Source organism: Charadrius vociferus, unplaced genomic scaffold (assembly GCF_000708025.1).
Source record: "Charadrius vociferus isolate BGI_N301 unplaced genomic scaffold, ASM70802v2 scaffold355, whole genome shotgun sequence".
Lineage (NCBI taxonomy): Eukaryota > Metazoa > Chordata > Aves > Charadriiformes > Charadriidae > Charadrius > Charadrius vociferus.
The window spans coordinates 1118739-1144637 of NW_009648451.1; the positions used below are offsets into that span (position 1 = coordinate 1118739).

At 37.4% G+C, this 25899-nt stretch overlaps 1 protein-coding gene across 2 annotated transcripts in view; it reads left to right on the plus strand.

Annotated features, from left to right (window-relative positions):
* TTC7B (tetratricopeptide repeat domain 7B) overlaps positions 1-25899 on the plus strand; it is a 129219-nt gene that overhangs the window by 99084 nt on the left and 4236 nt on the right. The gene's annotated exons all lie outside the window — the stretch shown is intronic.

The following is a 25899-nucleotide window of genomic DNA, read 5'->3' on the forward strand; positions in this document are numbered from 1 at the left end:
TTCATGCTGTGTGATTTCTTGGATTTTTGAAAGGTAGAGAATCAGTCTTGCCCTCAAAGGAATGTGTAGCTTTAAGTACAAAGGTGCCTTCCACAGTATAAATGCATAAGTATATACTTCATATATACCTACATATATATATATTCTGTGCTTACTACGTTAGGAAATTACTTTCTTTTTTTTAATTCAGTTTTCTTCCAGATAGAGCAGAGCAGAACAACTGCAATCAGCTTCTTACCCAACCTTTTTGTTCAGAAGTAGAAGTTGGCTTCTGCCTAGGTGCTTATGAATTATTCAGAGAAATTTCTTGTGCATCCCTGAGGGGAACATATGAGACAAAAGATCAGATATGAAGGCAGCACAGGGAAAGTTTTTTGTTTCACCTTTTCAGCATTTCAAGATATTTGAGCTTACTGACAAATGCCAAAAGATTCCTTTTTCAGGAATTGTTCAGCAGTCAGTTGACCTAAAGCAGTGCAGCTTAGTGAAAATGAAAGCTTATGTTTTTCTGGATATCTTTTCGCCCCTCCTCTGAATCCACGTTTGAATAAATAGTCTGTAAACACATGATGCTCTTCAGAATAACTGTGAAATTAGCTGCCTGAAGAGGCACGTGAGATGAAAAATATGGTGCTTCCAATCCGAGTTCCCTTTTCATGAGCTTTTCAGTGCAAGCTGGAGGAAAACTATTCATTTTGTTGAATTGGCCAATCCCTTTTAAGCATTATTATAATTTAAACTTTTGGGGTTTAAAAGCTTTCTCTATTACCCTGGGCCTTTTCTGTTGTTCTGAATAGATGCTGAGAGATTTATGCTGCTTAAGTACAAATATTAAAGATGTATGCTATAAAAGTACTTGTCTATGTAATTTCATGTGGGGAAAAAGTACAGAATTCTGTATCGTTCTTGATTTTTTTACTATTGAAAAAAGTATTTTGAGGAGGAAGTTTGCAATGTTTACTCATGCCTGTGTGTATAGATGAATATCTGTACATCTCAACACTTCATGTATATTTACCTTTTTATTATAAAGAGATATGATCTCAGTGGCAGGGGAGCTATAGCAACAGCACTGTGGAGGGACCAGCCTCTATAACAACAGCTGAAACATTAACTTGCAATATATGTATCCACAATTCTAAGCTGACAATGGGTTTGTGAACCAAATTTCTGTGAAAAAATACCTTATTTTCTGTGATAAATTTGATATTTGAAATTATTTGATGTGGCTTTCTAGCAATGCTTAGAAAGTAATATAAAATGCTACTGTTTCAACATAACAGTTACCTTAGAGCTTAGATTTATTTAATAAGCTTTTTTGAGGTAAATACCACGTATAGGTCATAATAACTTTATGTATAAAATGCAACAAAAAAAGAAATAAGATTTAAGGATGGCACAAGTTCTAGCATGTAGCACATGTATCCAGCTCTGCCTCTCCAAGTAAAATTATGTGAAATAGTTGAACCTGAAACCAATGTTGAAGGATTTTCCTCTTTTAATTTAAATTTTAGAATGAGTGACATCTAACACTCAGTTCAATCTGAAGTTGAAATTTCCTGATGCTAGTGGTTGAGAAATCTGGATCTTTGATTTGAGATATTATAGGTTGTTGTCCAGAGAAGAACAAAAGTTAAATAAAATGTTTGTTTATGTTTGTATGAACAAGAATGGTTTATTAGGAATAGGCAAGACTTCTTCTTTTATAATCCATCCTTTTATTGATGATTCACTCTGGTAAAAAGGATGAAAAAGTAAACTTTGAAGCTTTACTATTCTTCAGTACAACTTTTTGGCCATAACTCTCTAAGCACTCATTCCTGAATACCATCTACTGTTTCTACACAGAAACAAACTTATTAACCTAAATTACTGAAGACATATGTAAAGAGACACTAGAAAGTTTAGTCTTGTGGCTTGAGAACTGATGTGCTTCCTCCTGTGAGATGTGGAGTGTGCTGTGCTTTGGAGTTTCTGCATAAAAACTCTTGCGTTTGCCTCAAGTGCAGATTCCACTGTTAACGTTACTGTGAAGACATGCTTTTTTCAGAAGTCTAATGTGTTATCTGAATGCAGTTACCTTTTATTGGCTGGTATGATCTGTTAAAATACTGTATTTGTCTAAAATGACAATTTTCTAAAGCAACAAGTTATTAATTATGCTGCTGTCACTGGGGTCTTCACTAAAATGCAAAACGGGAGGACTTGGTGATGGTGTGAAAATTGGAGCAGTTAAGAGTGGTGGAAGAGCTCTATTCACCAACAAAGCGATAATGATAAATGGGAAGGTTTGGAGGGAGAGGTTAACTCTTGCTGTATATGCCTTAATAATGGAATGCCTAAGGCAGCGTGGTGGGGGCTTGATCCATGAATAAAGGACAATTTGTTTAGTTGTATTTTGCTTAATTAAACTTCTTGGGAAATGGAACTAATTGGGTTATACTGTTACATTAGCTAAGATGTGAGATACTCTAACAGAGACCTGGCTGCAGGGGGCAGTGTCTTTGTGTTCATTCTCACTGCTATTTCAGTCCCTTCCAAAATGTTGGGGGGTTTATTAATTAAATCAGTTGAACAACAAAACTGATTCTTTCAAAAAGAAACACTGTTAAAATTCTCTTTAGTTGCTCATGCAACTAAATTATTTCTCGTACAGTTAATGTTTATATCCATACATTTGTTCACTGTATTCTGTTAGGCAATTCTCAGTTTAAGATCTGTGTTCTTCTCAGGTGCTATTTTTTACCGTTTGTCACTAACTGGAATTTTCTCCAAGCCTGGGGTTATACCAGCTTGCCATTTGGGTAGCTCTAACTGCTCTCAAGATGTCAAGAGTGAAGCAGTAACATGTCAGTATCAATTAAGTGTACTTCCCAGAGTGCAGCAGCAATGCTTTTGAACAAATGCAGTGTCCTTTTTCGTTTATAAGGGTTGTATAGTGCACTTGGGGAAACAACACAAAGTTGTGTTCTAAAGGTTTGAAGTACCTCGGTTTGTGTTCTGTATTTCAAATGGCTTTTTATCACACCCACTGAAATTTAAAATTTTCTTTAGTGACTAAATTGAAAAATGATGATTCGCACTTCAATTGAATGTCATATATACTTGGTTGTCACCTGCTTGATTTTGGCCAGAATGCATTTATTTGAACAACTTTCTCCATTCTCCTTACCCTTTATCATCACCTCCAGATTTCTGCATTACTGCTGCCTTCCTGCTTTTGTCATTGTTTTCCTCCCCTGTGAAAAAAGAATAAACAGTCTTTTATCTCCTGCAGTCAGAGTGCTGTTGTGGAAAGTAGCCCTTACTGCTGACGTCTGAGAAGTCCTGAAACGGGCCATCATTCAGTAATGCCTGAAATGGCAATGAATAGTTCAACCCATTGTCCAGGAAACAAATCTGTGTATTCTCTCTCAGGCTGAAAATTTCTTAGCTAAATGTAGCTTTCACATGAAGTAGTTTTTCCAGCATCTGTATATCATTATAATCCTAGAAGTCTCTAGTATTTTTGAATATTAAGTAATTCATCTTAGCACTTGCCAGTTAATCCTATTAGTAGCTCAGCTTCTAAGAGTAGAAAACTAAAACAGAAAAGGAGAAATTACTTATCCAAAATTACTCATGTAGAAATTAATTTTCAAAAAGCATTATCTTGAGAGTTATGTTCCCCACTCTACACTGTTAGATATCTGTTAGTTTCCTATAATTATGCAGAACTAAGTCAGATGTCTTAAGGCTTAGATTAACTATGTGCACTTTAGCTCTCGGTTACAAATATATTTTTATTTATTTCTAATTATGTTGATGATTTACTTTTTCTTTCCTCAACCCAAAGACGCTTTGCAAGAAAGAAGCCTAGCAGTATGTATGGGTAGTGTATGCTTATGAGCCTGACAAGGACATTGTGCTGAGTGAACGAAAGGAAATGCAGAGGAGGCTTTGAAACATGAGTTCAGACCCTGTTTGAAGGGATCAGGGGAGTTAAAGAAGAGAAAGACTAAACGCTGTCACCCAAACTAACTTTTTTACATCAGTGAGGCAGTATTCTCTAGTATTTATTCTTCCTTTCATAACAAGGACCTCATCTGGGGAACATTCACTAAGTCATTTGATTTTCATTGTCAGGCCGCGATACTAGAAAAATTGTTTCTTTAGGCCACGTAAGTTTGTCCTAATCTCTTTATGTTGGTTCTTGTGGGTGGTTTGTGTTGTAACTGATTACTGTAGAGCTAAATGCTAATGCCAGATCTCAGTGCTTGTGTGACTCGCTCTCTAAGTGCATCCTTATGCACATGGTGGTTGAAGAAGGATGGAGAAATAAAGGTAATTGGTTTTGTTAGATTTGTTAGTAAAATATTGTGGGTTTGCCCTTCAGAAACTTCAAGGTTATTTCGTAGAAAGTAGAGAAAGCAAAATGTGTGTTCAGCCAAAAACTCACTGCTCCTTACAGAAGGCATTTTACTGTGATTTGACCGCTGTCACATCTCAGTATTTCAAGTAGTCACATTCTGCACTCTGAGAAAACAATGGCAGTTCAGTTTGCATTTTAACCTGGAACACAGCCATTAAATTCAAGTGATTCAAGGACCGTTTCAATACACTTTAAATTCTTCACGTGCCCTGTGGCATTCACAGGCTATATTCTTTTCTGCCTTGAAAATGTTAATTCTCATTTTAGCCTTACAACAGAAAAACATCGGTGCTTAGTGCAATAAAAAGTACATAACACCAACTTGCATAGTCGTTAGCTTTTGAAATAGAAGAAAGTGTGAGTCAAGGTGAATAATAAAGTTTGTTGTTTTCCCTGTTTGTTTCAAAATTATCTCCTTTTATTTTTAGTGTTATTGAGCTCAAGTACAGCAGTTAACCATTTCATACTGATTCATATCTTAAAGATTACCATTGGAGGAAGGTTGGTAGAATTTCTTAATTCCTGGATGCTTCATCTCAGTTTTACAGTAGTCTTTTAAAGCAGTTCAATTTTTGATCAGTATTTGACAACAATAATTGCTACAAATTTGAGTTGAAACTAGAATTTAGTTGCTTTTTTGGAAACAGAAAGTGACTATAAGAACTTACTGCACTAATTTTGTTTATAACTTCAAGCAGTGACCTCCCGTTTACTCAGGCAGGACTGTCTGCGCTGGTCCCCTGAGAACTGTTGCCCTGAAAGGGGTATCTGGGGGCTAATAAAACATAGGTCCTGCTTCAGAAAATACTTTCTGTTCCCATCACCCTGTATTTACTCCAAATGGCTTAAAGCAGCTGTAGCAGGACCAGATCTTTCAACAAGAAAATACCTCCACTCTTGGATGTTTTCACCACCTGAGAGTGAACGCTATAAGGACTTAACAAGTTTCAACTTGTCTGTGCTGTCCTCAGCTGACAACCTTTACAAGAGGAATACTGCAACTGGGCTTAAATTACTTGTTTGGTTTAGACAATCTGTGAATATCTGAAGATGCAAAGATAATCTGATTTTGCGCAACGCGCTGTTGTTGCACTGGAGGAAACCTGAGAAGATGGAGAATCTGAGCCACTGGGGTGTAGTATTTATTGGGAATTTAGTAGTGAGTGTTAAGGCATCTTTCTGTAACTTTTTCTTAAGTGTTTTTTAGATCTATTTTTTTCAATTAACTCTCCTGAGATGTCTATTTGAAAGAGTTTCAGAATTAAAAAGTGGCTTTTTTTCTTTTCCTTTTTTTTTTAAGTAGGGTTTTTTGCCTGGTATGCTCAGCTTTAACTTTCTGTTTTCATGTTATCTGTGTAATAGATTTTTCCAGTTTATCAATTCAGGCTCAGCTTGCCAGAAACCATTTTATCACTTCTATTTGTTCCCATTTTAAAAAAAGGAAAATTAATTAGTGGTGGATGCTGGCAGAAGGAAGGGATGCTTTGGCTAGGGTTACTCCTCTTTATTTGGCAGGTCATGAATCGTTCCAGTGTTTTTATTGTAGTGTGTGGAACTGATAAAATTCCACCCATCAGATAGTTCATCACAATTCACTGTTGCAGCAGGTCAGCCTATAATGTGCACTATTACTCCAAAGTTGCTCCTCTTTGCTTGGAAGATTTTAAGAATCTTTGTTTCCAATTTTCAAAATACAAGTAGTATTCATCTCCAGCTTTGATTCATGTTTTATAGCATAAAAGCTTTGAACCGGGTTCTATTATCAAAACTGAGCCATTATCAATTTGTTTCACATACAGCAGGTACGGATTAAGTATCATAATTTGGTAGGCAGCAACCAACTATCGTTTCAAGTTCATGGAGTAAAATCCAAAGATCACAACGGCCCAGACTGGATTAGGGCTTTGGTTTTGCTAGACCTCATAACAAAGCACGTGAGGAGGGATTCCCTGCCCTACACTGTCCATTTCAAGTAATTGACTGGCAAAGAGCTGGGGAACAAGAGTACAATCGCATACCGTTTGTGTAACGGTAGCACCATTTCAGATACATAGATAAGATACATCCACTTGCCCAGAGAGGTTGTGGAGTCTCACATCCTTGGAGGTATTCGAAATCTGATAGCACACAGCCCTTGGCCACCCACTCTAGGTGACTTTACTTCAAGTTTGGATGTAGACAATCTCCAGAGATCCCTTCCTACTTCAGCCATCCTGATTCTAGGAACGCAACCAAGACAAGCTTTGTAGACAGAGGTAATGATTTCTGTTAGACAACATAATGGGAACACTTGTTTGTGGACAAAATCTTGTTACAGTCTTCCTATTATGCAAGACTTTCCTTATTTTTACCAGCGGTAAAAATCTATAAAGCACAGATTTTGTTCATTCTTCCCTCATTTCCACAGTACATTACCCATAGCAACCATGGAAGGAAGGTACAAAAGATTAATACCTTTCTCAACTGTATTCACTCGTCTTACATACATGCATGTATAATATATACATATACATATGTATACATGTATTCTCTGCTACAAACTTGCCGTAATATGTTGGATGCATCTTGTTGTCTTTGCACTGTAAAAGTGAGGTGCTGCCAAACCACGTGCTGTGCAACCTAGTTGTTATCAACTGGTCATTGTCTTAGAGGCGTTGCAGTACCCTGCAGTTTCATAAAATGACCCATTCTGGGATAGCTAGTTAATAACGATGCACTTTTTGTTGTTGCCAGCCTGATATTTTTTATATGCTTTATTTGGCTGGTTTTTTAATACTCGAACTTTTTATTTTTGGGTTTTTTTAAGCATGCAGATACAATGCAACTGCAAGAATGGCCAGTTGATTCCAAAATATTTCCAGTCGTGCTCCTCAAGCAACCTGCTTATGCAATATGATTGGGGGAATGCCCATACAAAAGTGTCAGAGGCAAAATAATGCAACTGAAAAGCCTCAGTTGGGATCTTCACAAATTAAGTTTTTGGGCTTCTGGCTGTCTCTTGATGGTTTTCTCATGGGAGATTCTAGTATACCTTAATCACCTGCATTGAGGCTTCTATAGACAAAGATGTGTCTGGTATTATTTAAAGAACACAAAATATTTCTGACTCTTTTACAGCTGTGTACATGGAAAGTATCTCCTTGTTTCACAGATCAGCTATCTAATAAAAGCATCTGATCACAGCATAATGAAAAATTTACTTTTTCAGGCTTTTTCTGTACATCTTAGAAAGGGCAATTCCTATTAAAAGTCTTTCCAGAGTCTGTCCTTCTCCTTATGCTTTTTACCCTCTAATGGGCTGACTACATTGAAGTTGTCACTTGGGTTTTGTTGATATCCAGAGTAATCTTTGCCCTTTCCTCCATGCCTTTTGCTGGGTAACTGGCCACCTGAAAGAGGATGGAGGGGAAAAAACCATACAGATTTTTTCTAGTGGAAAAATACTAACAAGCAAGACTAATGTAAGAGAATGAAAATGTCAGTAGTTTTTGTCCCAGTAATTCAGGATATGGCCAGGAGGCCTCGTGTCAGTAAAGTGCTAATAGTTGCTCTTGATATTTAAGTTCTCCTTGTTTAAAAAAAGAATAAAATGGAAAAGAGAGAAGGACTGGAAGAAATTGAAAATGTGTGCTATTCCCTACTATCCTCTATAGTCTTTTGCGTCCCTTTTCATGGATACTTGCTGGTGCTTTTTTGCATGGATCTCAAAAATAAAATTTTTATTTTGCTCTGTGTAATTGCCTTTCAATATGAGAATTGCTTTGCAAAACACTTCTTAAATTAGGTCATTCTGCTGAAGTATGCACTGGGCTAATTATGATTACTTTGCTTCCCTGGGCATTTTTGTGCTCATTGAATTTGTTAAAGTATTACTTTATAGCTGGAGCTGAGAACTTACACAGCAATCAAAGCTATGTGGCACCTGGTATGCATGGCTGTCTTTCCTGTAGTCTCTAAGGGCTTTTGCTTGTAGGCAACATCTGGCATCTAATCATTTATAATTGAATTTCATAGAATTAATAAAGAAATATTTTTAAGGATTTGTTTTGGGGTAAGTGTAAAGAACATGAAAAAGGCTGGAGAGAGCAGTCATCCTCAACTTTTAACGAATGAAAGGGATTTTATTCTCCTTTTCCCAAGAAAGGTTCTGTTGTAGAATTCTGTAGGTGAGAAGTCATTAACTACAGGAAAACATTTGAGACGTGAAGTCATCTACCTGTGTTGTCTTTTTTTTTTTTCCTTTCTTTCTTTTCTTGTGCTGCATAACTTTGCATACTGGTGAAATATAACTACATGCTACCATCAACAGCAATCTGAATGAGACAAGACGGTTTGATGTGGTTTAGTTGTGGTTGCTAGTAAACGTGTGTGTATGAAACTTGCAGCCCTGTAGCCAAGTGTCTGAGACCGACCTCTTACCAATCTCTCTTATCGTCATGTATTGTTAAAAAGTTGCACAGGATTTATCAGTGCATGTATTTTGCTATAAATCTCTTGTAGTTCTCAGGTGCATTTCTAATGCACTGATGAAATTACCTTTTGCTTTTTGCTTTACATCTGTCACAGGGGAGCTTGACTTGCTTTGGCATAAGCCATTTCCCAAAACAACAGCCTGCTATTGAGAGGACCAGAAGCTACCTAATCAATTACGATTCCCTTTTTCTAACTATGAACTGTAAACAAGTTGTTCTTAAAAATTGTGCTTTATCTTATCCTCATCAAGCAGAAAGTGGCCTACCTTACTGCAAGACTAGATATCTGGAAGCAACTGTCCCTCGGGAAATGATTTTAATGCTTGCTTTTGCCGGGGTTGTGTCAAACAGCTGCATTCCCCAGATAAGTTGTCTACTCTGGTACTGATTTTTTTCTGCAAATCCCCAGTCTGGAACAGTCTTTTTATGTCTCTTTATCTCTCCAACTCATCTCATTTTAAATTTTATTTGAAGACCTCGTTTTCCATTTACTGAAGCCTTACTTCCCTGTTAGCCAGTATTGTACTTACCAGTCCTTCCTCTGCTCATGACTCTACAGTTTAAAGATGAGTTGAACCTTGCACTTTGGAAGGATTCAGCCAACTTTCTGTGCATGAAGAGCTTAATATAGTTTCTCCAAGATTAGTTTTCTTTAAACATAGACTGTGTTTTCTGGTAGCTAACTGGTTTTAGATGGAGTTAAAGAATTGGCCTTTAAGGTTAGTGCCAGGTTATTTTTTTACATCAGGATATTTTTTTAATGTAGATGATCAAACCAACAGAGAAACCAATTATTTCTGTGAGCTTTAACTCGTCGGAAAATCTGAAGTGTATTTTGTCCGACTCTGAAAACTGTGTTACTTTCTAAGCTTTCATGGTTATTTTTCCATTATTCTTCATATTAGAGTGTATTTTTTCAACGAGTAGCAACAAGAGGTGTGAAGAAAGTTATGTACAGCTACTGTTCTTCAGAAAGCTGCCATCTCTTTATTTCTCAGTCGGGGAAAGACATGCTGTTTGGCCACCTCATGTACCGCATCTCACTAAAAAAGGCCAGTGTTTTCTCTGATCAGAACTGGCTGCTGTCTTCTGTAACTAACGTTAGGGAACAGGAGATGAGAATGGTCTTTCAAGTAAAACCATTTTGGCCAAAGCTGTGAACTGCAGGACCTCTTTACTAAAAGCCTTTGGACTACCTGCTTCTATGCTGGAACTTCATTGCCATCAAATTTCATCATCACTCTTGATATCCGTGGGCTGAGACCATAAATTAAATTAGGATATGGCCTGAGGCCTATTGGACGGATGAATTGGTGGAAACTAGTTCTTAACTCATTTTTATATTCTTGTGCTGCTCTATGCCGTCTCCAGTTTGATTTGTTTTCCTATATCCAGCTATATTAAAACTTCACTGAAATCCAGGCAAATTAGTTGCACAATTTTTTTCTTTTTTTTCTCCCCCCCAGCATTAATCTATCTAATCAAATACTGTACAGGCTAGCTTAGTGTCTTGCCGGTGATAAACACATACTGTGTATTATTCCACTTTTCCCTGTTACCTTACTGCTAACTGTTCCTTTCTTCAACATTTGTTCTAAGGCCTTGCATATAATTTAAGAAAACGGAAACAATAATTTTCTTTCTGAAATGCAAATAGCATACTAGTTTTTCGTAGTAAAAATGCTTCCACTATTAACTTGCTAGCTGGTCCTTGATTTCTTTTATTTTTCTTTTCTGTCTTTTTCTAGGATGGAGATCATCCAGTTCTCACAACTTGATTATCTGGATCTCTCTGGTTTTGGTTTTATATTGGCTTGGAAAAGAAAATTTCTTTACTTTTACTTTGAAAGTCTGGATGACGTTTTAATCTGATTTTTTACTGATCATAAAGGACCTTTTCATGCTGTTGCTATGACATGATGTAATATTAATGTCAACACTAAAGTTACGAGCCAGTGTCTTGGTAAACTGGTATTGATGCTGTACATTTGGCATTGTGAAACAATGGTGTGTTTCAATTTGTGTTGGCTTAATTTGGTGATGATTGAAGAGTCTGGTGAACACTGCAGTCTCACTGAAGCTGTAGGAAGCTGTCCGTGTTTAACCTGGGTGCTGGATACACCTGCATCAGAGGCTACGTTGTACAGTTTATTTGCTTGAGACAGTTACCTATGTGTAAAAGCACAAGGATCAATGCTTTCTAAAACTAGACTCTTTCCTGTACTCTGCTGTCTGCAAGTAAACATGCCCACCGTGTGTTTAATCCAAGTTCACTCTACGTGAAACATAGCACATGCAGATTTAGAGTTGTTAAGGTTTTTAATGCCACTTCTGTCGTGGTAAGCTACTTGGCTAAACTGATATGAGTGGAAAAATACATCATGAGTGAGACAGCAACGCTAAACTTGACAACAGAAAGCTGTTTTGGGCTTTCATTGCTTTTTCAATCAGCAGTGCAGTGTTGGTCTGCACCTTTTTAATTCTGCTATTAATATGCGTGGACTTTATATTGAGCAAAAATAGAAGAGCTTTTTAGTTTCAACAGTTAATCACATGTACGAATCGGGTCTGTATGTTTTAAAAAAACACTGAATTTACAAACAACTCTTGGCATTTGAAAAATATACCATTAGTTAGTCTTCTTTTTACCTATGCACTGTAAATCTTTACATTGTTGAACCAATAGCTAATTTAAACCTTGAATGCAGTATTTGATATTTGATTGCATAGCTGCATTTTTAGTTTCAGCTCTTTGTATTTTTAAGCATGAATATTCAAGCATCTGAGCAAGTTTAGAGGAATAAAAATGTAACTGGCTGAGTTGAGTGGCAGATAGTATGGCAACTAAGATGGTATGGCAGATAGTAAGACAATGACTGAAATCTCTTTTACTCTTTTTTTAAGTGTAAAGTCTAGGTATATAAAAAAGGTTATAGTATTTGTTTTCATAACAACTTTGAGTGGTCAACATGTTAAGTTTCAAATACGTTTTGCCCCGAAGTATGTAGTATTATTTATTCCCAGTCAAGAAATGGGGAAACTGAGGCATAGATGCTGTGACTTACCTAGCTTTATATACAATACTACAAGCCTTCTGATTTCTTATTCTGAGCATCGCGTTCATGGGACTCACATTTAATTCCTGTGCTTATTCTTTCCAGTAGATTTGTACTCTGAAGAAAATCATTTTCCCCACAGGGATCTCCAGTGTATCAGTCAATCTTGTTAAGGCAGCAGCATCAATATTCCTGTTCCCTGCTGAAGGGAGCCTGTGGGGTGCCTTGGTGGGTTTCGACTTGCAAATGACTGTCAGACTTTAGGAGGGTTTTCCCTTATGATATTTAAATTTAGTACTGTCATTGCTGGACCTCTTATTAAAATGTAGATGATTAAAACAGTTCTATCATTTATCAGTGAAAACTGTCTTTTTGATAGTTATTTCCTTTGCATGCAGTTTAAGCGAAGGGATATGTGGCAGCTCTTTAATAGCCATTTCAGCTCAGCCAAGTAAAATGAGGACCTGGTCTCAAATTCACTGCAGAACTTTCAATACTTTTAAATAATAAATCAGTTTGTTTACCTACATCTATCTTTCCCCCAACTATCTTCCTTTCTGGTAGATTTTATCAATGTTGTCTTGGATTTTCTCAGTGAATGTCATATTTCCCAAGTCATTGCAGCTGAGATGGCGGTTGGATGAGGTGGCTGTTTGGATAGCAGATTGTTTCAGAAGCATCTGTGGCACCAGTACTTTGTTTCTATGATTCTTTTTTGATCTGGTTTTGAGAGCTCAGTTAAACTTAGCACTGTGTTATAGTAATGTACTTTTATTAGGTAATAAAGGTAAACTACTTCCATAGATCTTTGTTTCTTATCTTACGTTATTACTTGGTAGAAAGTTCAAAACTCAAGAAAATCTAACTTCCATCCAGCACTAAATATGAAGTCTCTGGACATGGAGATGTGAAGGAAAAAGGATTGCTGCTTTCATTATAATGGGTTGTTAGTTTTCCTCAGATGTTCTGTTCAGGTCTATGCTTTGATGCATCCTCCTGTCCTACAAATCAGACTCCTACCTGGGTTTGAACAAAAAAAGAACTAAGTCTTGTTTTATGTCCCTGGAGGAAGTTGGAGGATATTATAGCATGGAACATGAATTGGTGAGCACATACATAACTCTTGCATATTTACTCACCTGTAGCATGAGTCAGATTTGGAGAACTAATGTCATAAATTTCCTTTTGCTGTTACATTGTTTGTGTGTTCATATAATTACCATTATATGCAATAAATATAATTTTGAGTAAGACTTCTCAAGCCAGATTTTTCCTGCAGAGGGGTAATATCCTCTGGGGAAGGAGATCAGTTTGGTAAGATGTGGCAAACCATAGTTCTGTGCTCCTACTCTGTGATTAGTGGGAGGTAAACAAGAGAGGGCAGTTTAATACCTTGAAGTTTGTCAGAATGGTTGTAAATATTTATTAATGTCCAGATGTTGAGGTTGAATGTAGTTTTGTACTGGCATTTTTTTAAAATGTGCTGATCATATGTTTGAGAAAAGAAAAAACCCTCTGTACGTAACTATATATATATATGTCTGGCTTTTTCTTGCAAATCTGAGAAATCCTGCATTACAATAGATGCTGTTGTGGTGCTTCAAGAAAGCTGGCTTTCAAGGAATAGCCCTTATGTTGAATTTAAAGTTGCTTTTAAAAGCAGATTTTCTTTCTTAAGAACTGACATAGAACTGAAGGGGAAAAAAGTATTAGCAAAAGACAGAGATGTTAAATAGAGTGCTCATACTTCGCGTAAAGCATTTGACCTGGAAGAATCTTCAGTCTTTTAGTACTGCTCAGGTGAACCAAGCGAAGCAATTCGTTAGCAAAGCGCTTACTTGGCAGAAATATGAAAACACGAATATTGTTCACACTGGTAAAAGCTAGGCACTGCCAGGAAAGACACTACCCAAACACTTGAGCAATGTAGCGTGGTTTAGTAGGCCCATTAGGATGCAGACATTTGATTATTTCCATTTTTTTTCTAAATACTTTGATGAAAAATCCTAAAGTTTTTAAATGCTTCCCTCCTATCCCAGGAACTAAACTTCAGAAGTTACATTATTAATGTTTTTTTTTATGGAAATTTTTATGTATCTGAAATTAACATTTGAGTTCAATTTTTTTCCGGGTTCTAATTCATTGATTAGTGCTTTTAATCAGTGATGCTCAGTGTGTTCAATCTCCCTCAGCCACTACTGATACTGATACACTGTTTATATCACACACATTGAACTTGCTTTTTCAGGCTGATATCCTTAGGAAATCATAGTTGTTTGTGTGTGTCAGCTTTCCCTTCATAACTTTTAAATTCTTTACCCAGTTTCATCTGGACAGAAGAGGGAATGATGTAAAAAAAAAAAAAAAAAAGGCTTGTGCAAGTATTACAAAAATAGAGCAAGAGGAAAGACTACTGAGGCTGTTTCATGATTTCAAATTTTTATTAGCTCTCAGCAAGTACACGTGAGAGTGAGCATTTGTAAATTCTCTGCTGCAGGAATATAAGACACAGTCATTAGAAAGCCAAACAAGGCTTCATTATGGTCAGTGTTCATGGAGCCAGCTGTTAAAAGTTAACTTTTTTAAATTATTCCAGAACCTAACATGATGTATTCTTCTATGTTAGGTTAGTTAGTGGTATGACTTGACAGCATAACATATTTGGTCAAAATAGTGAATTGTGAGTGTTATAAAGACCTTATCAGTAAAATGGAGATAAAATAATAATAATTTAAAAAAATCATGCAAATTCAAATTTTTTTCTGTACAATACACAGTGTGAAAATGGTTTCAGAGCTCTTAATCTACTTGGACAAAGTTTGTGTTAGGTAGCACTTTGGAAAAATACGTAGTTTTAAAAGTACATTCTCTTATTTAAAAACAAACCCATTTATTTTCTAAATGGAGGCAAATAATAAATTAAGGTACATGTTGTCAAGTGGTTACAAACATTGAAAAGACAGGCAAGGGAACCTCTATTAGCTGCAGAGACATTTCAATTTCCAATTTTTTTCGTGGTCCTTGTTACAGTTTGTCCTGACAGCTGACAATAACTTCTTTGGGATTCTGTCTGGTTTTTAATTTATGACCATTTGAAAAGGCGATAGCCACAATGGCATCGGAACAGATGGTATTATGAGGGTCACAGACCCGAAGACTTACCAGAATGCTATGAAATGCTATGACATAAATGCAGTCTGTGATGATGCTTTGTCATGTTAATTGAATGCCTACCCAGAAGTTGGTAGGTTACAGTTGCCAGAAATAACTGTTCTTGATGTAAAGTCAAAAACAGTATGAAACACTGTCAGATCTATTAAAGTAATTGACGCGTCAAACTTAATTTTCTTTAAAATTGTGATATGATAATGTGAGCAGCTGGTGATCTCTGTTGGGGAAAAAAAAACCCCAAAATGTAGCTTTAGCCTGGGCATCCAAAGTCATCTCATTTGCTGCAGAACCAAACCCTAACCTTCCTAGAATTGCAGGATGTTTTCTTAGTAGGCTCAGTCTTTCTGCCATGTGCATTACATTCGATTTAATGTAAACTTTATATCTGAATATTTTTGCTGAAGATAAAATCCATGGATGTTTAACACAATAGCTGGTAGGAAATGTTTGTATCTCACCCAACACTCAGTGGCTGCCATAAGTTCCACAATTCCCACCTTCCCCACCAAACCCACGCTGTTGCTGTAGTTCTTATCCTTGAAAGTGGAAGCTGCCACTCTCCCTTTCAGCTCTTCACTCAGTGAGCATTAACTTCTCAGTTTATTTATTCTGATCAAATCCTAGCTTTGTGTGGGAGTGTCTTTTCTGCCATTCTTGTGTTCTTACTGCCAACTGTGCTCCGGTGAACTAGAAAAGTGACTCAAATGGACAAGATTCTGACGCCCTGGGAAGCAGGATTCAAATCTATTTCAGCTGCGTGTCAGCTGACCAGAATAAGTCAGAGAAAAGGACTGAGAGAGAAATGGCATCTGGAATTACACTTTCTCTGCAGATTCCAACCTTGTGCGCTAACTTACTCAGTTTGGAAAATGGATTTCAGGAGCCATAAACCAACCGCAGCATATGATTTAACATGTTGTGTCAGTTACTGCAGTGATGGATAACCAATTATAAAAAGTCCATAACTGCATTAAACTTGTGTTTTGCCTCAGTCTTTGACAGGAATGTGATATTCATCATGAATGGCAAAGGTAAAATTAGTAGTGGAAATGAAAGTGCAGAAATGGTGTCAAGTACTTGCTGGTGGAAGAGTATGGGGGAGTTGGCCAGAATTCTGGAAGAACTAGTAGATGAAATAACAAATCATTAGTCCAGTAATATTTAGTGAAACCTACGTTAACTAAGATTGTAGAATAAATATAGTAATCCTGAGATTGGAGGATAGTTAATATACTACCTGTACTTGGGAAGAGCAGTTGCAGGAGAAAGGCATCAGTTGGATTAAAAGTGAGATGTGGAGGCCCTTCAAAAAAAGAAGTATGATATCTTTCACAAATATAAAATGCAAGAGCAAGACTAAGTATGGAAATGACTGGGGAGGACAAAGAGCTGGTGTACTAGTTGGTCAGAGCTACATCTCTAGTACTCTACAAGAGCTACATCTTCATTGTTCATGAGCCAGCCAAGCCCAACATGAGACATCGTGTTATCCCGGTTATCAATGTCATCATCTTGTCAACAGTGTAGTCTCACCATTAATTTTGTAAGCCTGCAGATTTCTTCTTTCCTCGTGGAAGGCAGTGGTGTTCACGCTCCACTGGTTGCATCATGTCCCTAAAATATGGAGACTGCCATGCCCAGTTAAACCAGTTGAGGCTGGCCAACAGGGCAAGTACACCCTCAGTGTGGACTAAAGGATGGGTTTCGCTTGGGGCTTTCCTCCCAGGCGTGGGCCCTGTGATTCTCTTTTAATCCCCAGGTCACGTGGCCAGATGACAAAACTGGCCTGTAGCTTCACATCAGTGTTGTCCTTCTGCACGGTGAGCACTGAGGTGATGGAACTGTAGCACTGGAAAGTCTCTGGAGTGTTTCCTGGGAGGAGTAGGAAAGTTTAATAATAATATACGCTTCATGTAAACATGAGACAAATAAGCATAATCAAAATAAGATGAGGTGACATTAGCACTGGAACAAATGTAAACAAACTGTCTAGGGAAAAATTTGGGAAGATGTTTTGAAGAGGATTTCTAGCACTTACAGTCTAAATATCATGTGGAACAAGAAATACGGTGCTGAGGGTGACGATAATAACAAGGGAGCGAAATAAACGACCTAAGAAGGCTCTTCTGATCTGATGTTAATTAAACTGAAAATACCTTATTTTTGGCAAGTTTTAAGTAAAAAAATTAACAACGATCCACAAAATAGTTGTGAGAGAACCTGATAGGCCCATATGGGGTTGAATGATAAAAGGTAGGTGATACTTCAGTTATATTGATCTGTTTGCTTCCAGATCAGTATTAGCAAAAGCTGATGTGTTGAGGTACATTGATATTTTTAGCTTTTATTTCAAATTATTTTTACTGTGTTTTGTCCAACATACTGCTGTTTGGGTTTCTCTCTTTACTGTCCAAAGCTTTTTTTCCTTAGTTTTCAGCATATTCAACTTCCTCAGGTTTTGTGAAAGGGAAGTCAGTACACAAAGAAGTGTTTTGGTTTATTTTTGTGAAAGTGCTAAAAGCCCTTTGCCAGCCAGCAGTGAGGGTTTGGCTCTTCTGATCTCCGTCTGATGGTGCATAGGTGGAAGGGTGTTTGACTTCCCTTCATGCCGAAAATAGCATTCCCTTAAAGATGGCTCTGCTGGCAGTTGTCCTGTCAGAGGGACAGGTTAGCAGTGTACCTACAACTCCTGCCTTTAATTTAAGAATCTCGGGGGGGGGGGAAGGGGAGTGCGTTCCCTCTCATGCCAGGAGGTTTTTGCAAAATGCCATGAAGATGGCTTTTCCCATTGGAGTGCGTTGAGCCCGAGGAGCAGATGGCAGTTCACATCAGCTTTGGGGGTGGAGGGGAAATGGTCTGTTTCCTCGGGACGTTATAAAAAATAGATTTATTAATGCTTTATTAAAAATAACTTCTTTTTCTGGGAGGTTATTGCAATGCCAGTCTAGTGTGTGCTGCTGTGGTGTCATAACACTTTTCAAACAGTGACATTAGCCATAGTTATAACTTATGTATGTACATACTTCTATATGCAAAAGTCTCTTTGGCTAAGGGCAAAAGGAAGAAAAATGTGAATAATGTGCTTTAATCTTTGCATTTCTGTTTTATTTTAGTAATGAAAGCACTGGTCATCTTTTATCTTATACTGCAGTTCTGACTCTGAATATTTAATACAGCATTTGTCAGAATATTTGAGAGAAATGCACATGCATAAATGCAAAAAAAAGTACTTCAGAAGAGTATCATTCACTTTTGATGCCTTTTCCATAGTCTCAAAAGTTCAGACAAGTGCGTGCTGGTTTCTGTAATATTGAGCGTGTACTAGTATGGACTGCAAGTGCTAGCCTTCAATACAGTGACAATCTAGCTAAAGATCTCCAGAGTACCCAATTTGAACTCTGACAGTTCTATTAATTATAAATTTTAGCCACAGAACCTATACTGGATCTGCAACTGATTTTTCTTTGATACACAAGCTATTCCCCTGATTTTAGATTGATTTCTTCATTAGAGCATTTGATCAATTTTTCTAATTACTATTTCCAGAAGCCATATAACCACCAGGATGTTCATTGTGTTTTTATAGAAAAACTGTCATTAATGAAAAACTGCTTCTTAAAAAGCCATTGCTTTCTATTTCTTGTTATTTATTCTTTAATTCTATCAGCGGGTGACTGGTGGACAGAAGAACATGAATTTTGTGACATTAGTGATCATTTTGCATGGAGCACAAGCTTTCAAAACCAGGAACCTTCAGATGTACTAAACTGAAATCTAGTCTTTAGGCAGTGGAGTAAGGACACTGAGTTCCCAGTATCCTCAGTTCTTGTGAAAAATCAAGCTTTTGCTCAAATGGTTGAATATTGACTCAGTGGGATGGCTTTGAGGCTCATCGCTTCACCAGTGTTGGTCTGAGATTTTCTGTTTCTCTAGCCTGTTCTGCACTTGTATCATTTTTGGAGGATTTGGGGTTTTGCTCTTTTGGCTATTGAAAGCACTTCTATGTTCGTCCTATATCCTGAGTAACAGAAATACAATTTTCTCTACTTCTGACCCTTTGACTTAAAACTTGGAAAATAATGGCCACTGTAGCAAACAGTAGCGAGGAGTGGGTAGGTAGTAGGTAGCATGATGATGCAGTAGTAAACCCAGCCTTGCTTTTGAAACCAGGCAATGTGGAAATACAGACGCGGCTTAGGCTGATAAAATGGTAGGATTTCAGTAGTGAATATAATGTAATTAGGTCACGCACATGTATCAAGAAAATGTCTTCATAGGGGAAAAGGGGTGAGTGTATAAATGACCGTATACAAGAATATACTGAATTAAGGAAATTACTGTGGGCCCATTTGATAAATGGCAGCGTCTGTAGCTGTGATCTTCAGCACCTGTTTTCATTGTGAGTATATGGGACGGCTGTAGGACACCGTCCTGTGCAACCTGCTGTAGGTGACCCTGCTCTGGCAGGGGGGTTGGACTAGATGATCTCCAGAGGTCCCTTCCAACCCTGACCATTCTGTGATTCTGTATGTACTGGAAGGAGGCTGTACATCTGGGAATTCCTCTTTTCTTGTTCGTGGGAATGGTGATGTGTGCTGGGAGGGAGGGGAGAGGAGATACAGTGCTGCTGTGCTTCCAGATGGAGGGAGGTGACCGAGGGATGAATCACCTGCTCTTCAGTGTCATGGTATCACAGCTGGGAGGAAATGTAAAACCGGATGACGAGTAGTCCGAATTCAGATCTGGCCATTCATTATCTGAGGACTAAGGTTGTATTTAATTATTCCCTGATATCAGTGTTGATGCAGTGCTTGCCAGAGCTGTAGCCATCTGACTTCTGAAGGAAGAATCATCATGTTTTTACTGTGTTTGTAGATACAGCATATGAAGTAAGACCTTCAGTATAATTTTCAGATGGAGATAAAAAGTTAGATAATCTCTGAAGTCACTATTTTTTTCACTCTATCAGTAAGCTGTTTTATTTGTTTCCAGTGTGCTTCCTATAGTCAAATTAGTTCTCGCAATATAGCGTGGTAGTCGTGCCATGTTTTTACAAGCTGATATGACATTCACATAAAGCGTAAATCAAAATTATTGCAGACTGTTGCAAGATCATGTTGTCTTAACAGGAAAAGAAGTCCCCCAGAAGCTTCCATCTTGGTGGAAGGCTGCGATCAGCAATTTTAAAAACCAGACTTCAATTTTGAACCTTTCTGCGTTATCGGCTGTGAACAGTAACGAACTAAAAGGCAAGCACATCCCTGTTGGAAGGGGTCAGTCATTTTCAAGAGGGTTATGAATACACAGATGCACTGACAACCACGCATGTTCGTTATTTCACGCCGGCAATGTAGAGTTCAATGAGTAACAAAGCCAAAGTTGTTGTTTTAAAAATCTGTTGCCAAGCAGTAGGTCTTCTCCTAGCAACAAGTGTTTTGCAGCAGGGGAAGCAATTGGATACCATAGGGGGTATGTTAGCACTGGGGGAGGGTAAATAAATAACAAACCGGGGTTGGGAACTTGCTTCAGCGGTGACACAGAGCACACAGCTGAGTTTCTGGGTGTGCTGGGGATGGAGGAGGGCAAGTGAGGGGGACAAGGCAGGAAGGGACACGTAGAACAGGCGATGCTTTGGCACAGGCAGTGAACAAAAATGTTGGCTGCAGGCACAGCTTCATATTTGTTCATCAGTTGGTTTGGTTGAGGGAGTGATCAGCTGTAATAGTATTAGCTGGTTGTCCTGATTTTAAGAAAAAAAAAAAATCCAGACTGAGCTGCTAGGAAGTTTTATGCTGACCATATTTGAAGAAACACACTTTTTATTATTCAAAGGAATTGCATTATTAGAGAAAACGAGAGAAGTAGTTTTGTATTCTGCATTTTGGAAACAAATTACATACACATTGCCGATTCTTTTTCAATTTTTTTTAAAGTATTTTTTTATGGAAAATTATCTTTACTTGTAAGTGTTGGTGGCCAATCCAGTTGTTTTTAAACCTTATAATATAATATGGACGCCCTTCAAAATCCCTGCATTAAAATGCGTCTGTGTCTGTTATTGCAGACATAGAACTATGTTTATTCATCATTTTTCTGATGGAATGGCTTATTCCAAACTGATGCACCATGTCACAATTTTTTAGCACTTTCAGAAAATAGTTACTTACAATGACTAAACATGGAACTGTTCGTGGTATATGCCTTCGAAAGGAGGAGTTAATAAATGACTTCTTGTGCAAAGTCATACTTCCATTAGATGGACACGTTTCAGCACAAATTCATCAGCTAAAAAGAAAATAGAAGAGCATAATGTATAAATAATGTGCTATTTCACTCTACGTAAGTGTAAAATATTGATTATAGAATACATTTAAAATGTGTATTTTTGTCACAGATGGGAAATATCAGCTGCAGAATTTTTCTTATTTTTCCATATATCATGACAAATTCTTCTCGTTTTGCCTCGCTAACACTTCTGTTTCATTATTATAGCATAACACTGTCAAGTCTCTGGAAAACCTTCAAGTTTGATAGATTTGTTTGAAAATAGCAGCCACCTTAACACATGCAAAATAGGCTGAAAAAGCAGCATGTAACAAGGGGCAGTTTTGTGATGCTAAAATTACAGTGCATATGGATTTGCAATGCATACATTGAATATTAAGTTTTGTAACTCTTTATGGTCATAATCCTTGATTTTTCAAGTTTTTTAGATAAGATGGGATGTTTCTATCATGTCTTTCTGTGTACCAGGGTTGAAAGTTGATTCTCTCTTAGGCAGGCTGGGACTTGTTTAAAAAAAATAAATAGTGAACTGGGAAAATTACTGAGAAGTGGGATGTAGTGAGTTCTTTGGGACTTTTATTGTAACTTAAAAAAACCCATTCTTTTCCACATCTTTATAGCTCTGTATCTGATTATACATTTGCAGCTGCTAGCTTATTGGGCTTCAGCAGGTCATCAGCAAACCAGGCAAGTAGTATTTCCACTGTTCTCTTGTCTCCCTGCTCTCGTCATTAAAAGCAAAATCAGTCCAGTTTTTGTTTTCATATGCTTGTAAAGTTTTCTTATAGCTGTTGTTTTTGCAAGGGAAACTTTTAGCTCTGAAGGGTATTTTTTTAGCTAAATAAGGTCTGCATCATACAAATTCAGAAGGTCTTTAGCAAACAAGTCACGTAATAGACCTACTAGGAAAAAATTAATATTAATATCTTATCTGGTAGAACTCAAATCTCCATAGTTGAGTCTTTTGCAGGTCAACAGTCTCTGATTCTTAAACATGGTGAGCGGCTCTGATGCTTTTTTACATGTTAGGTTGGCCACATTTTTTCTTCTCTTACTCTCCATTTCAGTTATGAGACCTCAGTTCATCTCCCACCTATAGTCTATGATTTTCTTAGAGAAAATGAAATTGTTGATCTCAAATGAATAAAGGTAAAAATCTCAAGTGGTGCTTCTGTTGAGATTGAGAACTGTTTATTTTCCAGGAAGAGTGGAGTAGTTGTCAGATGGTTAAACCTTAAGAAAACGTCCAGCTCTCTTAAGCAGAAATTTTTAGTCGCATTGAAGAAACAACAGTGATCTTTGTAGTGTTACCCCTCCCTCCCCCTGTCCTTCCCCCCCTCCCCCTCCTCCAGTTAGTGCAAATCTTGTTTAGCACTTTTTGATAAAGCTCTGGTTTGGTGAGAGATACGATGGGTGATAATTATGGCTTTAATTTTTAAAAAATTAGTTTAATGGAAAAAAATTTGTTAGCTTCTCATTTACACTAAAGCAAATAAAAAAGTGACCCTACTAGACTCCTCTAAAACAGTTAGTTTTAGGCATGTTTTCAAAATCAGAAATTAGCTACTTCAGTAATTTTTAAGACATTCCTGTCCCGTGTTTATTTTTCCAGATGTGTCTTTTTCATTGACTGTTTGGTTAATCATTATGACAGGTTAATTTGCAAAGAGTGAAATCCCATTTGCAGAAAAAAACTATACCTTTGCATTGAAGACTACACTACATGCTTGTTTAAGCAATTGTAGCATTATACTATTGCTTGTTGTATCACATTGTTCAGATTCTTAGTGATGCTTTATTATTAAATAATGATGCATTTGCTAACTGAAGGTTTTACTTGGGGACTGTGTAAAGCTGCATTTGGAAATTAGAATTCATTTGAATGTTTTCCTTTTTAAAAGCGCTTACATTTAGATAATGAAAAATAACCTTAATATGTTGAATTGCAAGGGGAAAAATAACTATGCCAAAATATAATTTTGATGTGTCCAATATAGATAAAAATATAATTCTGGCTTATTGAAGGAAGGTATTGATTTTAATCATTGGTTTTATTGTACCATCACTGCAGACCAAACTTTAAAGGTATCTTGTTTATCTAGGATACAGAAAGACATGTAGTGACATACTGAAAGTTATCTCCGTGGAGTAAGGATTTAGGTCCTGTTTAAGTGAATGCTGATTAAACATCTTGTCTTCCATGCATTTGAAAATTCCATTATGCATCTTTCTGTGCCCAAAAGACTGTGAATATGGTGTGGGGTTTGTTTGGTTTTTTTTAAAAAAAAAAAAGCCCATGCGTTTGAAGGTTTCAGAATCCATTAATTTTGTCACAGTAGTTTTCTTCTTTCAGAAATAAGCTGGGTACCTACCATAATTTTGCTTTTTAATCCTTGTATTCATTAGTTGGACATTCCTCTGCACCTGCTTCTTCAGTGTAACCCAAGGAATCAAGAAAAAGTTGGTCTAATAACAAAAGCATCAAGTTTATAGGCATCAACTATATAGGTGTAAAAATGTTACCACTTTTTCCTCACAATGCAGTTCAGGGAGAACCTGATATTGGAACAGGAGCAGTGGGAGCTCCTTGGGCCCTCTAGACAGATCTCCTCCTCATAACCATCAGAGCGTGCAAGCTGTTCCTGTAGGACTCGGTCTTAACGCTGTTTTGCACCCTGCTACTGCGAGTAGAAGGCTGTTCCAAAATCTTGCTGCTCCTATTGCCAGGAATGTTTTCACCTTTTTTTCGGTAAACGTACAGCCAATTTATACACACGTATTCTTGTGCCAACATTATTCTCTAACTAAAATAGTTTTTCTCTATTCTGTTCTCTCTACTGTTTTTAGAGCAAGTAACTTCATCTCCTCTCAGCTTTTGATTTGCTAGGTTAAATAAACCAAGGCTGTTAGTCTCCTCCTGTAAATTAAGATTTTTATTGATCGTCTCAATAGTGGTTTTCTGTGTCTGTTCCAGTTTGAACGACCTTTGTTGAATAGAGGAGATGCAAGGTGCTAGAGAGGGCCCTTTTATAGCTGTGTACAGCACAGCTGCTAAAGTCTCTGTTGTCTTTCTCTCTACTGGAAACCTCTCCTGATGTCAATTGAGTTTTCCTCTTTCACACTGGCACCTTTTCACAGTGTCATCTTCTGGCTGCCTGATATATCCAAGTCCTCCTCCCAGGCTGCATGGTTGAGAGGCTTCCACCATGCTGCAAAAGTTGCACTACTGTTGTGTTATTTTCCACTTTGTTTTACTGACTTTTGCTGTATTTCTGTTATCCTAGATCTCATGATCAGTGTGCTGCTTTCTATATCATATCCTCTTAACTTTTTCTTATCTAATTGTATCATCACTCTCATAATTCTTGTGATATGTCATTAATTAAGACGCCAAACATGATTAGTCCCGAGACAGTATCTGAAATACAGAAGATATAATCCCCATTCCTTACCACATGCAAGATAAGTATAAATGAAGGTTATTCAGCCAAATGTTTTGGATGGTACGTTAAGATATTTCTGTCTATTCAGACTCAATCGCTGTTTTTCTGGGCTGTATTTGTGTAGGTACCTAGGAGATACTGAGTAATAAATAACAAATTACTTCTGTTTTGACAACAGTGCCAAGGGCCTTCTGTCAAGGGGTTGGGCCCTGTTTGGCTGAGCATTATAAAAACAAACCTTGGGCAGATGCTTTGGCAAAATAAGCAAAGAAAACAGTTTTGTATGTGAGGCAATGTAAAATTAAGTGTAAGCATGATGATTGAGGGAGGAAACACATGTAAAATCGTTGACCAACTAGAGGGAGACTTTGTGACTCCAGACTGGATGTGGAAAGAGTCAGCAAGATCTTGAAAATAACCTGTGGCAGAGAAGAAAGTTGGAAGCACTTCACTCCCCCCACTTTTTATTCATTCCTAGAGGGTTTTGTTCTGTTGTGAAGTGACGCTTTGTGTAGAACCTCGTTTATGTTGACTACAGTACTGCCCTGTCGCAGGCAGTGCACAGGAATACTCGTTTTTAGAAAGCCAGCCCCTGTAGGCTCTTGAAATTGAAAAGTCCCTGTTACTCCCGGCTCTGAGCCCCGACGATGGCCTGGGCACTGTAAAGGGCTGTTGACCTTTCCATGAGCAGAGAGCATCTGAACTCCACAAATCTCAGTACTGTTGATTATTCAGAGTGACTGGTATAAATATCAATGAATCGGAAACGCGAAGCACTGCTTTCATTTCTTGTGATGATGGCACAAAAAAGTCTCTTTGTTTCTTCAGAGATTCCCTTCACTTTCTGCGTGTGCCATTTCTGATTAGAGTTCTGTCTTGGAGGTTTTTTGAGTTATGAAATCAATGTCTACAATGTAGAACTGGCTAAAAGAAAAATAAGATTTGCTTAGAGAGTTTACAACATAAAGACATCCTGAACATACAGAAGCTGAACGCCTTAACACACCGAGGGAGATCAGTGATTTGCCAAAAAAAAAAACAAACCCAGAACCAAAAGAACC